This window comes from Lissotriton helveticus, chromosome 4_1, assembly GCF_964261635.1.
Source record: "Lissotriton helveticus chromosome 4_1, aLisHel1.1, whole genome shotgun sequence".
Taxonomy (NCBI): domain Eukaryota; kingdom Metazoa; phylum Chordata; class Amphibia; order Caudata; family Salamandridae; genus Lissotriton; species Lissotriton helveticus.
In genome coordinates, this window is record NC_136063.1 from 497,364,471 (window position 1) to 497,381,262 (window position 16,792).

The window sequence follows — 16,792 nt, forward strand, 5'->3', positions numbered from 1 at the left end:
CACAAGATTGCGCTGGACGACCTCATCCCACAGCAAACGGACCACTCCACGAAAATTGAAAACATGGAGAAACAGATCAAAATGCTATGGGACAAAATGGACGATGCGGAGGGGCGGGCCCACCGCAACAACATGCAAATTCTGGGTATTCCGGAACAAAGTGAAGGGAGAAACCCCACACAATTTGTAGAGGACTGGCTGAAAAAGGTTGTGGGCCCCCCGGACCTCACCCCGATGTACAGTGTGGAAAGGGCGCACCGGATGCCAGCGAGACCACCTAGACCGGGGGCACCGCCGCGCCCACTGATTGCGCGCCTATTGCATTACAAAGATAGGGACTCCGTGTTAAGAGTGGCGAGAGAAAAAGCCCCACTACGTTATGAAGACGAAACCATCTCAGTGTACCCGGACTTCACCCCGGCCGTACAGAGAGCCAGATCATCATTCCTAGGGGTGAAACGCAAGCTACGGGACAGAAGCCTGAAATACGCTCTACTGTTTCTGGCTCGTCTTAAAATACTGTATGAAAACAAGTCTTATTTCTTCGACACACCTGAGGAAGAAACGGAGTGGATGGAGATAACCCTGACACCTCCAAATACACAGGACCCCTTTGAAGAAGACCAGGGAGAGGGACCTTCTCACCGAGAGGAGCATAGCCGGACTGACGAGACTGTGGACCGTGCGAAAGAACCTACGGCGACTGGAGGGGCACTACCGGCCAGATCTAGGAGGACGACGGAGGTTGGTCACCTGACGGAGGCCGCCGTGGCAGAACATGACGCACGAGACCGAACAGCCACAGATAGCCGCTCTGCCACGCATACGGAGGTGTCGGGCTCGGCGGATAGCCTACAGCTGTTCCCTAAGATCACGACACAAGAAGCAAATGAACTCTGATTGCAACAATAGAAGAATCCGAGTGGTAAAGAATAAGCTATGTGTGAGGGCGATCGGGGGTGGGGAACACACCTGCCAAGGGCACAACGGAGTGATATCAACAGACTCTAGACTGGTGTAAGTGGTCCCCGCTCCCCAACACGTAGACATGTTTTGGTATTACATATGCCCACGTTGGGCCGCAATGTTTGGACCCCGAAGGGTTTTACTCGGGGACCTTGTAGTTGTGGGGTTGTATATTGTTTTGGCACAGGATTTACAACAGATTATGTACACACACTTCATGGTGCAATGCTCACTGACTCTGCCTGCTGCAGACTGGAATGGGGACCCTTAATGACTACAAACTGTGCACCTGGAACGTTCGTGGTATGGGGTCTGTCCACAAGAGGCACAGAATATTAGCTCAATTCAACCAAAGGAATGTTAAAATTGCTTGCCTTCAGGAGACCCATTTGACGAATGCAGAGAGTGGGAAGTTGCTCAAAAAATGGAAGGGGCAATTGTTCGCTACCTCTTATTCTGCGTTCTCGAGAGGGGCGGCTGTGTGGCTGAGGAATTCAGTCCCCTTTAAGCTAGTGGAACTGAGGTCGGACACAGAAGGCAGATATGTATTTATCCGAGGGTTACTAGATGGCTCCCCTGTTGTGCTTGGCAGTGTGTATGCGCCAAACTCGGGCCAATCAGCCTTTTTAGTCAACATCAATAGAGTGCTAGCTGACTGGGCAGAATATCAGTGGCTTATTGGTGGGGACTTTAATGCAGTCCTGGATATACTGTTAGACAGGTCCCACCTGCCCCTACAGGCAACCGAGAATCGAAGACAGGCAGAAGCGCTGGCGCAGTGGGCAAAGGGGTGGAACCTAGTGGAAGCTTGGCGAGGTAAACATTTACTGAACAGGGAGTACACCTTCTACTCACCACCCCACAAGTTACATACCAGAATCGACCAAGTTTTTTGCACTAAAGCACTCCTGGGGGCGGTAACAATAGCGGAGCACATGGGCAAGACTTTCTCAGACCACAACCCAGTAGAAGTCACCTTCCAATGGGGTAGGATTCCAACACCCATACCAACATGGCGTCTCTCGCCAGGCCTCCTGGAGGACGCGACCTTTCGCGCAGCAATTGCGGATGCAATAACCAATTACTTTGATGTGAATGATAAGTCTGCGAGCTCCCGCCAAATAGAATGGGACGCTTTCAAAGTGTCGATTAGGGGAGAGGCGATGAGCACGCGGGTGGGTATGAGACACAATGTGATGGAAAGACTCCGGGATGTAGAGGGGCGCTTGGCCATGCTCGACAGCGAGGCTGCTGGCACGATTGTACCATTTACACCACTACAAGAGACACACATCCAACACGCAGAGCTGCTCGAGGAATTGCGCATACTGGACTACAGGGAATACACATGCCGGCAACATGCACACACAAATAGGGCGGGATCCTTGCTGGCCCGACTGGTACGGGATGAACCAGTACAACTACCTGTGATGGAGGTCATTGACCAGGGGGGGTCGTTGGCAACGACACAGTTGGGTGTTAACACAGCCTTTAGGGATTACTATGAAATACTATATGGCCCACACAATCCACTCCCTAATGAGGCACTTGGGGAGTTCATGGAGGGATTAGAACTGCCACGACTTGAGGACTGCCAACGCAAAGAGCTAGCACGCCCAATTACAGTAGCGGAAATACGCCAAGCCATAAAAGCACTTCCGCGGAAAAAGGCCCCAGGCATGGACGGCCTTCCCGTGGAATTCTATGGCACCTTCATAGACCTCCTGGCGCCGCGGCTACTTGAGGTATACCGAGAGGCGCTGCGGACACGGGGCCTTCCACAATCCACACTCCAGGCCCTAATAGTGTCACTACTGAAGCCGGGCAGGGACGGCTTGCACATGGCAAACTATAGACCTCTGTCGTTATTGAACACAGACTACAAAATATTGAGTAAAATTCTGGCGACGAGACTGGCACAATATATTCCGACACTAATACACCCAGACCAGTGCGGTTTCGTGCCGGGCAGGAGCACTGCCATGAACCTAAGACGACTCAGCCAACTCATGCTAGGCGGGCCGGGACAGTTGGACACGGAGGGATGTATCTCGCTAGATCTAAAACAGGCGTTTGACTCTATCAAATGGGACTATTTGTTTGCAGCGCTGGAATACTTTGGAATACCACCAGAGTATATCAACTGGGTCCGACTGCTCTACACCCGCCCAACGGCACGGGTCCGCACGAATAGATGCATCTCTACGCACTTGGACATAGAGAAAGGTACAAGGCAGGGGTGCCCATTATCCCAGCTATTATTTATATTGGCACTGGAGCCGTTGTTAAGCAAACTTCGCGGGTCTGCGCAACACAGGGGCATACGGAGGGATGGGGTGACCCATGTGGTGTCGGCGTATGCAGATGACATCATCCTATACTTCGGAGACCTGGGGGGGGAGTTGGACCCTGTCCCTGCCATATTTGACAACTTCCGCACACTATCGGGACTCACTATCAGTGAACCCAAGTCGTACGGGTTTTTCTTCTCGGCTACTGGAGCGGAAGCCCATCTGCCCTTTGCACCACACACTTTCCAAGTGGCGGAGACCACCTTCCGCTACCTCGGAATACAGATATATAGAGAGGCAAGGAATCTATTAGATGGCACTCTGGGGAGGGCAATAACGGCGCTGAAGTCACAAGTGCAATTTTGGACCGCGCTGCCACTTTCGGTGGCGGGCAGGGTGACCATTACTAAGATGGTGGTTCTGCCCCGCCTTTTATACTACTTCACAAGCTTGCCACTGTTGGTCCCTGCATCCACGTTCAAAACGCTTAACACACTGCTGACAGAGCTGATTTGGGGCTCTGGGAGGCGACGTATTAGCTTAAATAAATTGCAGCTCCCCACAGAGGCAGGTGGCATGGGAGTTCCGGATCTCCGGGCATATAACTTCGCCTGCCAACTGCAATGGTTGGCTTATTGGCTGGTGGGGCGCAACCTGCACGAAATTGGCATGTCAGAGACGGAGTGGAACAGGGGAAGTGTACATACCCTGCTACTTCCGAGAGCAGAAGTCCCGAGATCGTTACCCCCCCTGCTCCGACTAGCGTTTGATTACTGGAAAAGGGAGGTGAGATACATGTCTGGCACGTCCTCCTATACCCCCATGATACCGCTATTAGGACTCCCAGTAGGATTGAGAACACTATCGAATCCACTACTTACGGAGTGGCACGATTCGGGTGTAACACAGATTGGGGATCTGTTTGCCGATGGCAGGATTATGGCGTTTGAAGACTTCCGAAATGCACACCACACGTCGGGAAGATTATTCCTACAACACGCAGGGGTAAAACGCTATGTCACTCAGGTATGGTCATCGGACGGGGTAGAGCCACCTACGAACCCACTACTCACGATGCAGTACCTGATGGGATCAGGAAGCCACTTGACTAGATGGATAACACACGGTATACGAGAGGGCAGGGCTACCTCATTGCAACCTTTACGAGACAAATGGGAACATGATATTGGGAGGCCAATCAGAGACAAGGAGTGGGATAGGATTCCCAAACACCCTAAGAAAGTGTCGAGAAACCCGAAATTCAAATTCATACAGCTAATGATCCTACATAGGGCATACCTGACACCCCACCGCCTACACACAATGTTCCCCAACACGACTGATGCATGTCCCCGATGCGGTGTGGAGGATGCACGTCTAGTACACATGTTATGGACGTGCCCAAAATTGGGGTACTTCTGGACCACGGTACAAGAGGACTTGGCCAGACTAGTCCCCACCAAACCATACACCACACTGGAGTACACCATACTAGGACTGGGCCCTACAGAACGAAAAAAGAGCGTAGGCACACGCTTCACTGATCTAGCCCTGATCCTCGCGAAACGCACCATAGCCATGAAGTGGAAATCGCCTAGGCCACCAGATCCTGAGATATGGAGGGCGGAGGTGATACGCTGGGGTAAGGCTGAAAGCACGACATTGCAGCGCGAGGAGCGCAGGGGACTTAGGAAAACCCCCATATCACTGGATTGGAACACGTTGCTGGGGTCATTTGAGGCAGGTGAAGATGTAGAGTATGACCATGCTATAGACCTGGGACAACAGGTGTGATAGTATTCATATGGAATAAAGTGGCCTTTACTGGACTTGGCCCAACCAGGACACGAACGTTATAAACACCTCTGGGTGCACAAGATAAATACAATACATGGAAGGTATTATGTATAGTCCTTGTAAGGTTACAGCAGGTCCACAATAAGTAATGTGCATATGTAGAGGGGGCTAGGAACCATGAGTGATCACAATGTGATGGGGCCTGACTGTCTGGGCTCTACTCCAGCGCCGTGTCAACAGGCCAAAAATCTCGGGGTACTATTCGACTCCGAGTTGTCTTTTGCTCCCCAGGTAAATCGGGTGGTGGGAATGTGCTTCGGGATACTCAAGAGCTTACGTAAGGTCCTTGACCTACTCCCTGTTGGTGCCAGACAGACTCTTGTGCATGCCTTGGTTACATCGAGACTCGACTATGCCAATCTCTTATACCTGGGTATCATGGCTAGAAGTCTCAATCGTCTCCAAGTACTGCAAAACGCCACTGCCCGGCTGGTGCTGAGGCTTCCTAGGAGAACGCCCTCTAAAGCCGCTCTAAAGTCCCTTCACTGGCTTCCGATCCGTGAAAGGATTACCTTCAAAGCTTTATGCATGTGTCATCGCATCTTTGGAGGTAGAGCACCAGCTCCCCTAAACAGCCTCATCACCCCTTCTAAACCAGAGCGGATGCTTAGATCCTTTGGCACTGGTCTGGCTGTTGTCCCCAAAATCCGTAAAGCTCGTATGTGGGGCAGATCGTTCAGGCTCCTCGCAGCCAAGAATTGGAACCTGCTCCCCGCTGAATTACGCCTCGAACCCTCTGAGGCCAAATTTCGCAGAGCCCTCAAAACCTACCTTTTCCGCCTAGCACTGCTCTAACCTCCTTACCTATCTCACATGCTCACTCTCAGCGCGGGGACACGCCGGAGCGCGTAACCAAGCGCTTTATAAAATTCCATAATAATAATAATAATATGTACGTGCCGAGGGAGGGAGGGCAAGGGAGGGAGGTGTTATGTTGGGAACGTTTATAAATGCCATAAAATTAAAATGGTTCCATCCTAAATGACATGACGATTATATGTGTGTACGAAAAGAGTAATTTACAAAACACTAACATGTCATGACTGTTTTGAACTTAACCTTTCAATAAAAAGATTTTCAAAAAAACAAAACAGGAGGGGAGGAGCTACGCTAGCAATCAAGATGGCCGCGTAAGCTCCCGGCTCCCGCGACCTCCGCCAGCAGCTCGAATATCCTGCCATTAATCCTGAACTCGCACCGGATTCCCGTGTTCGTGAAGTTTTTCTGCTTCTAAAGGTGCAATCCTGAGTTTTCTATCTTATCGGATGACGAAGATACGCCGTGTCTCCATTCTCGGCCTAACAGCGTGCGGAAGCCGGGGCCTCGATTTCTGACCTGCCCGGGTTGTAGTTGATCAACATCGGCCGCGGGACCTGGATTGAGCCCGGTCTCCCGAAGTGTGCCGTAAATTGTTGATTTTTGGATGACGATACTTTGCGCTGTCTACACCGAGGACACACCAGCGTGCTACACCGGCTGCCACGTTCGGGGTCCGGTGCCCAGAGACCCTGCTACCTTCCCGGGGTGGACGGGCTCGGGCCCACGCTAACGGCGAAGGTGTCGATTTTGTAAGAAGCGTAGCGCCCATTGCTGACATTGTATTCGCGTGGCCTGTTACCCCGGAGTAGCCGGCCTCCGGGGTTCAAGTCCTGCTCTATCGCCTGGTGAGAGGAGATGGGGCGGACGGAAGGCGCGCTATCGCTGCAGGCCGTCATGGCCGCCATTGGGGCGCTCCATTCGCAAACTGTCGCTGTGTTCCGGACACTGATTGTGCAAGTGGACGGTATCCTCGGACTGGATGACGACTCTTCATTGAACTCTCAGCCGGCTGTGGTATCAGCGGCTCGCTGTACGCCTGAGATCGAGGACCCCGTGCAAGACCCGAATTCAATGAGCTTTGTTGATGCCCAATTGTTAGCCAGCGAGCCCGTGATTATCGCCAGCGTCCCCTGCTCTGTCCTGCTGCCCCCTAATACAAATACTGATGTTCTTTTATGTTTTAATGAGACCCCTAGTGACTATTGGAGAAACTCCCTTGCCTTTGTTTTGTTCTATGGCCCCTTTTTTCTTTTCTTTTTCCCTTTTACGAGATGTGGGCTGTCTATCCTTCACTGATCCTCTCTTTGTTTGGGTGTCTACACTGGCTCTGATTATCCTATATCATTGAAGACGGGGTCTTGCGGATGGGATTGTACTTGATCGTTTGATAATTGTGTGTTCTTCTTTTTCTATTATGCGTATTCGAGAATATGTCCCATGTCCCCATTGCATTGATTATTTACCTGTATATTTCCCCCGCTTGTCCCTGTTCTGCATTTTATAGTATGACACCTGATTTTGTAACGCCTACTCTTGTTTACTGTTAAAATAAAAAAAGTAATAAAAAAAAACAAAAAACAATCACAATAGTTCTTGTACTTGATAAAATAGGGCAGGGGAGGAGTGGCACCACCCCCGGAAAACCATGTTGATCCTAGTGAGTGGGTTAGTCACTTTTTCTCCCAATATGCCAGTGATGATGCAGACGTTCATGGATCAATATTAACACTTCCCTACACCATGGATAAGGTATTTGATGAGGCAGACGTTAGAACTGCTCTCAATGCACTGACAGGAGGTTGAGCACCAGGGCAGGATTGTGTTCCCGCTGAAATTTTTTTGCAGGACAGATCAAATGGATGCAATATATTCTTTTACTAGCAAACGCTATTGCTCATGGCGCTCCTATTCCAGACACCTGGTGGTGTTCTGAAATAATCAGAATATATAAAAAAGGAGACAAGTCCATGCCCGCCAACTACAGGCCAATAAGCCTTATAGATTCCATACAAAAGGTGGTAGCTCTGCTCGTGTTGGCCCAAATTTATGTATGTATGGATGAACTTTCATCATTGGCCACCTCCAGGCAGGATTTCGAGCCCATATAATTACAATTGACCTGGTCTTTTGCTTTGTTAGAACACATTGGCTGACATGTATGCTGCCTTTGTTGATTTGAAAGCAGCCTTTGACCCGGTCTCTGGGCCCAAATTATGGGAGGTATTGAAAGTATTGGGGATGCCACAGGTCTTACTCTCCCTTTTTTTGCACAGGTCCGTTGGGGAGTGCAGGGAAACAAGACAGATCCCTTTCCGGTACTTAAGGGCGTTCGCCAGGGATGTGTGTTAGCTCCAACACTGTTTTCCCTCTTTATAAATGGAGTGGCAAACTTTCTTGCTGCTATTCAAACTGATGCTCCCATTTCAGCTGGCAGAAAGATCTCGATTTTAATGTTAGCAGATGACACTCTAATCATCTCTAAAACCCCAAGTGGTCTGCAACTTGTTTTGCAACGGTATGAAGAATTCTGTCTCTTACGAGGCTTAAACATTATCGCTTAAAAGACCAAGTTCATCGCTTTCAATCAACACAGATCCTTCAAGGGCAAAATAACAATGGATGGGCTTCCCCTTGAGCAGCTTGATGTGTTTGTTTATCTGGGCATCAAACTGCAGAAGGATATGAGATGGAAACTGCACATCGATGCCATGGCACTAAAACATTAACAGTTTGCGGATGCCCTACGAAAGGAATTCACAACCTCCCTGACAAAACCACTCAGTCCAGTACTTCAAATTTATAACAGCAAAGTGCCGAGCTATGGGGTATAGAGGATATGACACAGCTAACTGTTGCTAAGAACAAGTTTCTGTGTGCAATAACTAGTCTACCACAAAGCACACCTACAGTCCCCCTAAGGATCGATCTGGGTAGGAATGCTATGGTGGACCATGCCAGTTTATGACCCATCCTATATTGATGCAGGATATGGACCACACCGGAATTGGCTGTGTATGCTGAGGGCTTAAGGGACATTATTGATATGGACCAATTCCACAAAATTAGCTGGCTGCGAAATTTAAAGGTCCTCTTTAACAAACTGGGCCTCATACATCTGTGGGATAGTCCCTCTATCTCCCAGTTCCCGTCGAAAGACACACTCAAACATCAGTACTGGGAGGTGATTGCACATGAAGAGTGGCTCCATTTACAGACTAAACCACACCCAAACCTCGAGCCATATTGTGACGTTATCACAAAGCCTCTCGATCGCAAATTGCATTTCCAATTTAGAACATGAACTTTACCACTAAAGAGTTTCACAGCTAAATGGTCCACCACACATACCAACAAATGTATAATATGTGCCAATCAGGTAGAAACCTTAGCACATGTGCTGTTTGTCTGCCCTGCCTATTCTTGTCCGCGTAAGGTCTAGTTGGTGCAAATGTGCAGGAATATGGGCACTAGATTATGCAGCACAGCTCTTCAAATTCTCTGTACAGACCCATCACCTAGGTACGCTATGGCAACATTTTTAAGGTAGATGTGGTATATCCGTTCGCAACATATTACAGCTGAAAAATGAAACTGTCACTCGCTTCCATTTATGATCGAGTATTCGAACTCAAGTTATGTGTGGGGTTCAATAAGCCCTTATACGCTTTTCTGAGATTAATTAAGGACATCTCAAACTAATATTTATATGTTAGTTTCATTATGAACCAATGTATTGGTATCATGCCAGGATATTCTGATGCCTATTTTGCTATTTTGCGCAGTGTTTTTATTCAAGTTTTTTAACTTTTTAGATCTGTTTTAACTTTTTATCTGTAAACGCTTTTATGACACAAATTGTCAAGTAAAACATTATTTGATTGATTGAACTGCATGGCCATCTTAGCGAACTGAATGAAAGAGAACTGCCTAAAGCTCAATACCGACAAGAAGGAACTACTGATATTTGGGAACAAGAGCTCACCCTGTGATCCGTCCTGGTGGTCACGGAACTAGGACCCATGCCTATCCCATCGTACCATGCCAGAAACTTAGGACTCCTCCTGGATAACAAACTAACAGTGGCATCACAGATCAATACCGTCACTTCCTCATGTTTCCTCATCGTATGATTGCTGCATAAGATCTTCAAGTGGCCTCCCTACCACCAGATGCACCGTCAAACAAGCCCTCATCACGAGCAGAATAGACTCTGGCAACACACTCTATGCCGGAATCTTAACCCACCTCATGCAGACTCCAGAACATTCAGAATGCTGCTGCCAGACTCATCTTAAACCTCCCTTGCAACTCTCACATCTCACCTCACCTCAGGGAGCTTCACTGGCTCCCCATCAATAAAAGCAGTCAGTTCAAGCTTCTCACCCACACATTCGAGGCTCTTCACAACGTAGGACCTGCTAACTTCAACAATCCACAAACACTTCTACCAACCCACCAGACCACTCTGCTCTGTGTCATTCTCACTTTCACACACCCTGTGTATCCACAGAAGCGGAACCAAAAGTCATTCATTTTCATACATCGCTGCCAAGACCTGGAACGACCTACCCCATCACATGAGTACCCCCTCTTTTCTTCTCGGATTCCACAAGAATCTAAACACCTGGATCTTCAACTAACCTTGTGGTATATTGAAGACACTGCTGGGTTTAGACTTGTCCTACTCACCTTCTCAGCAACTGGATACCCTACCAGGTGATAAGAATGTTCAAAAAATCAACATAACAAATACTATGGCCTTACTGAAAAGTTTAATATGCAAATTGGAGAGTAGCAAATGTTATCATGTTTTCTGGGTCAGAAGACATACGCTGTAGGGATGGTGAGCTGTGCCCCTGTGTGAAATGTTCCAAAATCAAGAGCATCAGTCACAAAACAATGGGCATGACCAGGAAAAAAGAGACACTTTCTCAAATGCAGGCCCATTGGCCTTTGGTTCTTTGATATCGTTTGAATATGAGGAATCCAATAGCAGTGATACAGTGCTAGCATACCGGGCATTGCTCAAAGACAAGGTTCACAAGGTCAGTAACTGGACTGAGGCACATGCACTCTCATGCTTACAGTTGTGGTGCTCTGAAGGACGTTGGTAATACAAATAGTTTTTTAAAAGTCAAGTTGTGTTTTTGGAAACAAACTGAACTTTGAGGCATTTAAAATGATCTTTTCTAAAAGACTGTAGGGTTGTGACATTTACCTTAAGGTTATAATGTCTTGAGTAAGGACCATGTCTCTCATGGGGTATGTACACATGTCAATACATAAGGTGGTAGAGTTAAAGTAAGATCATATTGTTGAGCTCGGAATTACAGCATATTAATGATTAAGTGCCTTCAACGACCAACCGTCAAATAGAAACTAATACTCATCTTCCAAACAGAATGCATTGAGAGAAGTGTTGGTGAACACATAATTAAGATACTCATCACTTGTATGTTTAGTTTCTGGGATTACAAGTTACACATCAGATAACAGGGAGTTGGTTATGCAGAGATTTAGCTAAGGTATTTCCATTCACAGTTACACTTGGATGCAGGTCTTTCATGGCACTTTAGTAACAATCTCTCATAACGTTGAGACACCCATTATGTTCTGCAGTCATCATCCCACAGCAGAAGCGCTGAGTCAGAGTGGTCGAGTCCAGTCTCTCTATTTTCTCTCTTATCACATTCCCCTTGATTGCTTCTACTGCTGGCCCACGTATCACTGTGTATGTGGTCACTGGTGGAGATGGTGAGAGATAGAAGTGTGCATCTCTCCCACTGGATCCAACACAGAAGGTTAGTGACATGATCTCAAAAGTTGGATTTTAGTTACAAACATGTGCTTGTTTCGTTGTAGAGCAGTCTACCTCCTTTCCTTATGTTTCTGTAGAAGAATATTATTCTCTTCAATCCTGGAGTATAGACCTATCCCTTCAGTAGATACAGCTTAAGATTCTGCCTCTGATCCTATCTCTCCTGTGCCCAGGTGTGCAGAACTTTTTCAAGAAAACGTTAAACAATGAATAAGCTATATGGGTAAGCTTCAATCCAGTACAGTGGCAGTTAGACTACATTGATCAGTCGGATACCAAGTTTATCCTAAATCATCATAGCAAAGCCAATCATGTTGGAACAATATAATTTTGGTTCCACCCTCACATGTCACAAAAACACAATATATGCATGCACTTACCACTACATTCTTTGGGGCAGATTTACAATAACTGGCGCATCTCTGCATATCAGCAGGGATGCGCCAGTTGTTGTGCGCCACGGCTCCGCCAGCATGGATGCACCACATTTACAATGCTGCACATCATGGGGCAAAAACGGCACAGATGCATGACGCATGTGTGCCGTAAAGGCGGCGCATTGCAGGAGTTGCGTCGCGAGCGCGACGCAGCTCCAGCAATGCTCTGGGGGCCTATCTTGTTAATGCTGCGACAATCCTTACGCCTGTTTCGAGCAGGCACAGCATTTTGACACGGCATGGGCCTAAAAGTGTAGATCTTGTAGATTTCACTCAGCCACTTTTAGGAGGCGTTTCTGCGCCGGAACACCCCCTCTGCGCAGGAATGCCTACATGTGCTCAGGGCTTTACAACGTGATGCGTCTCCCAGATGCGTCACGTTTTAAGTACCCGCACCATGGCACACGATTTGCTCCGTTGCTGCATCTCAAAAGTGACGCAACGGCGGCGTAAATGAGGCGCAAGGGGCTTGTAAATCTGCTCCTTTGTGTTTCTGAACGTTATTAATGTAAAATGTTGCATTTGAACTCAGTACTGAAGCGCATTCACTGTAGAACTAGAGATTCATATAAACTGTGTGCCTTAACCTTATTGAATGAAATGTAGTTTTTGGAGACTGGATAAAACCATCCTCACACTATTATAATGTATGTACTTCAGAAACTAGAAAGATTTAAGTAAACTTGTGCACTAATGGTTTCACATTGAATTTATAATGTAGTTCTCAGTTACATTTATATTTGTGTTCAAAGTTACATCACATTTACCTAAACTGCAACATGAATCTAAGTTGAATTTATGTGCTGTCATTTTCATGTATTTGTATTTATATGCGCACAAATGACACATATTAATGTGTGCCATTGAATTATACGTTTTAGCTTGTTATAAGTAGGCTTGTATTTTTTTCTGCCTAAAATACAGTGTTTTCATATCTGCTTGCATGTTTTTCCTTCACATGAGTTGTTAGTTTGAGAAGAGATGTAACACTGTTCTAACGATGGAGAGCCTGAGGTGAGAACCTTGACAAAGGACATTGAGAGCCAGAGCATTAACTGACAGTCTCTATTCAGTAATGTATCAAGGATTTGCAGGTACCCAAGGTCCATATCGTTCACAGGACTGGCCTGGGAGAATCCACAAATGTTGCAGCTCACAGCGTGAGAATGGACAGGACAATGGAGCCCCTGATGGCGTGAACAAAGGGTGTTGCTCAGAAGATTTGTGTGGTATTAATTAGCGTTCTCGCAAGTGGATGTTGGCTGCTGTTCCTTGGAACTTTCAGAGGTACAGACCTCTATGTTTCCCCTTAGTCTTTTTACTGAGTGTGGCTTAGGCTAACACTTATTTACCTATCTCTAGAAGACTCTTAGCTGAGTTTCTGCAATGATGACACCTTCCAACATATATGTTTCTCTTTTTCTGAATTTTCCCAAGTTTTTTAGTCCCTTTTACATTTAATCACCTTTGTTGCTTTAGACCCTGTGACGGGGCGGGCGGACCGGACATGGTTGGACCTAAGGACTGGTGGTCCGCCACCCCTCTCTCACTGTGCCCATTGTCCCCACAGCTACCACAATGCACCTGGACGGCTGAGCCCGAGGACGACGGGACCGACGATGTCCAAGGCAGCGGCCCCTTTAAGGAATGGTATCTGGAGGACGAGACTCCGCCCACCGACGAGGACGGCAAGCAAAAAGCAGGAAGTGTCCGGAGCCCGGAGGAAGGCGTTTCCCTGGTGAAGACGAGTGTAGGAGAGGACGAGAGGAGAGACTTCGAGCGCGGAGAGAGCGGCAAGCCAGGAGGCCAACAACAAAACGCATCGCCCAGCCACGGTCCCACGGGAGGAGCGTGGCTCCGAGAGGTACGTGGCCGGGTAGCGGGTTGGGTCGGGCGGAGGAAACAGCCCCATGAGTGAGGAGCACCGCCCTTACTTCCCCCCTCCCTCTGCACGAGCACTGCCCTCTCCCCAGACTGAGTGTAACGAGCACCTTGCATGGGAATTGTGTCTTCACCCCCGGCCCTGTAAAACATACGAAAGCGTTACGGTTATCTGACCCCCACTTTCCTTTTCTTTTGGGCTCCGGTGGAGGAAGTCTAGAGAGACGTCCCTGGGACAGCATCACCTCGCCTGTCAAGACCCCGGAAGTTTGAGCTGAAACGAAGCCAGTTATGATTTAAGCCCTGGAGTATTCTTGTTTATCAGTGGACTGCCTTTTCCGATGAAAAAGACGTATATCCCCATTAAACCTTCTTTGAGACCTCTCCTGAAGGCACCTGTGTTTCTATTTTCTAAAGCATCCCAAGACAGCCTAGTGGCTGATTACCCACAAGTCCCAACCCCTCCGGGACAGACCCTAAAGTAGATGACTTTAGACATTACTCATGTTTAGGCGAGAGGATCAGAAAGTCTCCTCTGAGCACCAGAGCCTATTACTAATTTTCTGTATCGTTGTGACTAAAATTCTTGTTTGTCTCATGCTGATGCGCTTGAACTTATTCAGGAGGTTTGCCTATCCTGTTATCTTGTATCTCTACAACATGGTTTTGAGATCAATGTACATTAACCTGACTGTTAACTTGTAATAACACGTCTTAACTGTATTCTCTCATTTTTAGTCCTCATTGTGTTGCCAAATGGGTTACGCTGTTAACTAGATTGTTCGACTAATGTTAATCTTGACCTCTCAGTCAAGAAAGAAAAGACCCCCCAGATAATAAATGGTGAGAGGCTGGCCAAGCGCTGGATTAATTAGTAGCTTGTCGGATAGTTTGTCATTTAAAGTGAGTAAGTTAGGATGTCCCATTAAGAAGTTGCCCAAACCCAGTTCAAACCTCTAAAGCCCATTGTTCATTCGGAGGATTGATGGAGTTCCAGCAGTCTGGGAGTGAGTTGTAATAGCGGAGGTGTGAGTATTAATATGCATTGCAATTGCTTAGCCTAGCTTACCGTGTTTTGTTATGATTATGTGGTGTTCTGCTGAGATGTTTTAAGTTGTTGTGTGAATGGGGCGCTTAATGCAGAGAATTTGAAGTTGTTATCTAGTTCAACGTGGTCTAAGATCCTGAGATGACATTAAAAGTGTAGAATACACTATATTTTAGTTGTCTGCTGTGTTGTGGTGCCAGTCGTGAAACTTCATTGTTGCACAATTGAGATATGGACTTTATCTTTGTGTGATTGTAAGGTGCAGTTCGTATAGGGAATCCCAGTAAACAGGGAGTAATTGTATCAATCTGAGTAAGACCCCGCTGGATGAGGTTTCGTTCCAGTGTACATCAGGGTAAGTGTTGTTCCGGACCTTTTATTGTATGTTTGAATGCCTTCATTTCTTTAGAGGAGTAGACGTTAGCTGTTGAAGTTGCTTTGCATTAGTTTTTGCGAGTAAATTGTTGAGAGATTGCGTTTGTGAAAAATTCTGAAGGAGGGTAAGCCACTGCAAGGAGTGAAATTGACATCACAGGGTGCTGTGTTGGTATTGGTCAGTTGGTAGAGCAGCGCTGGGATTGTTTGGAAACATCATAGAATGTCGCATTGGTATTAGTTGTGTACTCTGGGCAAAGAATTATGGGTGAAGAATCATTTCCTGGTTTACATGTAATGTTATTTGTGAATTTTGCATATTTTGACTGAAAAGGAAATTCTTTAAATCCGTACAAAGTCTAAAGAAGGAAGATGCAAATGTACCTGTTAGAAAGGGAGAAGAATCTCCTCCCGAAAGAACACCAGGTCATTATATGGTGATAAACGTGGGTCTTCACAAATGTATTTGGCTTTAACAATAGCACAAGATCACTAATAAAGAGGGTGCACTGATGTTTCCCCTCTATAGCACACATAATTTGAGAATCACTGAAAATTTAAGGAGGGTGTTGTACGACATGAAACTCCCTTCTAGACCTGCACAATACGAAGCACTTAATGCTTGGGAACACATAGCTCATCTTAGACACAAGGAAAGATATGAAGAAAGGGTCAAAAAGGCAGTTACCACTTGGTAGGTGCTAGGTGGGACGCAGAACAAAAGACATGGAGAACTGACATGATCGAGTGAGCTAGACTGTACCCTGCATTGACGGGTGAGGAAGATGGGAAAGGTAAACAAAAGGAAAAGAAGGAAGAGATAGATGACACAGAGAATGAAGGTGAGGACAGTTTTAGTTATCTGTTTGAAGATTTAGTAAATTAACTATTGTTAAATTGTCCACCCCCATACAATGTGACCCAGGCTGGAGGAGGGAGTAATTCAAATACCAGTGGGAATTCTGATGTGCCTACATACCAGTAGGTATAAATTCTAATTGGATGGGAGAGGGTTCAGGGATGACTGTCCCTCCAAATTTGTCTGCTTTAAATACCCTAGATGCACTGATTGTTCCCGTCACAATTGGTCCTGTAGTTCATTTGTATAAATTTGGAATGGCAGAAAGTGCTACACATACTTAGGATTTTCCAACTGAGATGCGTACCTCAGGTAACAATCCTGTGGGTTCAACAGTGAGAAAAGTACTTTTGGTCCAGACACAAGTGAATACTCCATGTCCTGCAAGTGCAGATCCAACATGAAATCAGATAGGGTTTTCTTCAAATGAAAGATTTCCAC

General features: G+C 46.9%; 1 protein-coding gene across 1 annotated transcript in view; it reads left to right on the forward strand.

The window, feature by feature from the left end:
- LOC144827208 (uncharacterized) overlaps positions 1 to 13,440 on the forward strand; it is a 576,624-nt gene extending 563,184 nt beyond the window's left edge. The window contains exon 4 of the transcript XR_013610078.1: positions 13,309 to 13,440. The gene's annotated coding sequence lies outside the window, so the exon portion shown is untranslated. The remainder of the gene's footprint in view (positions 1 to 13,308) is intronic.
- Positions 13,441 to 16,792: the final 3,352 nt, after the last annotated feature.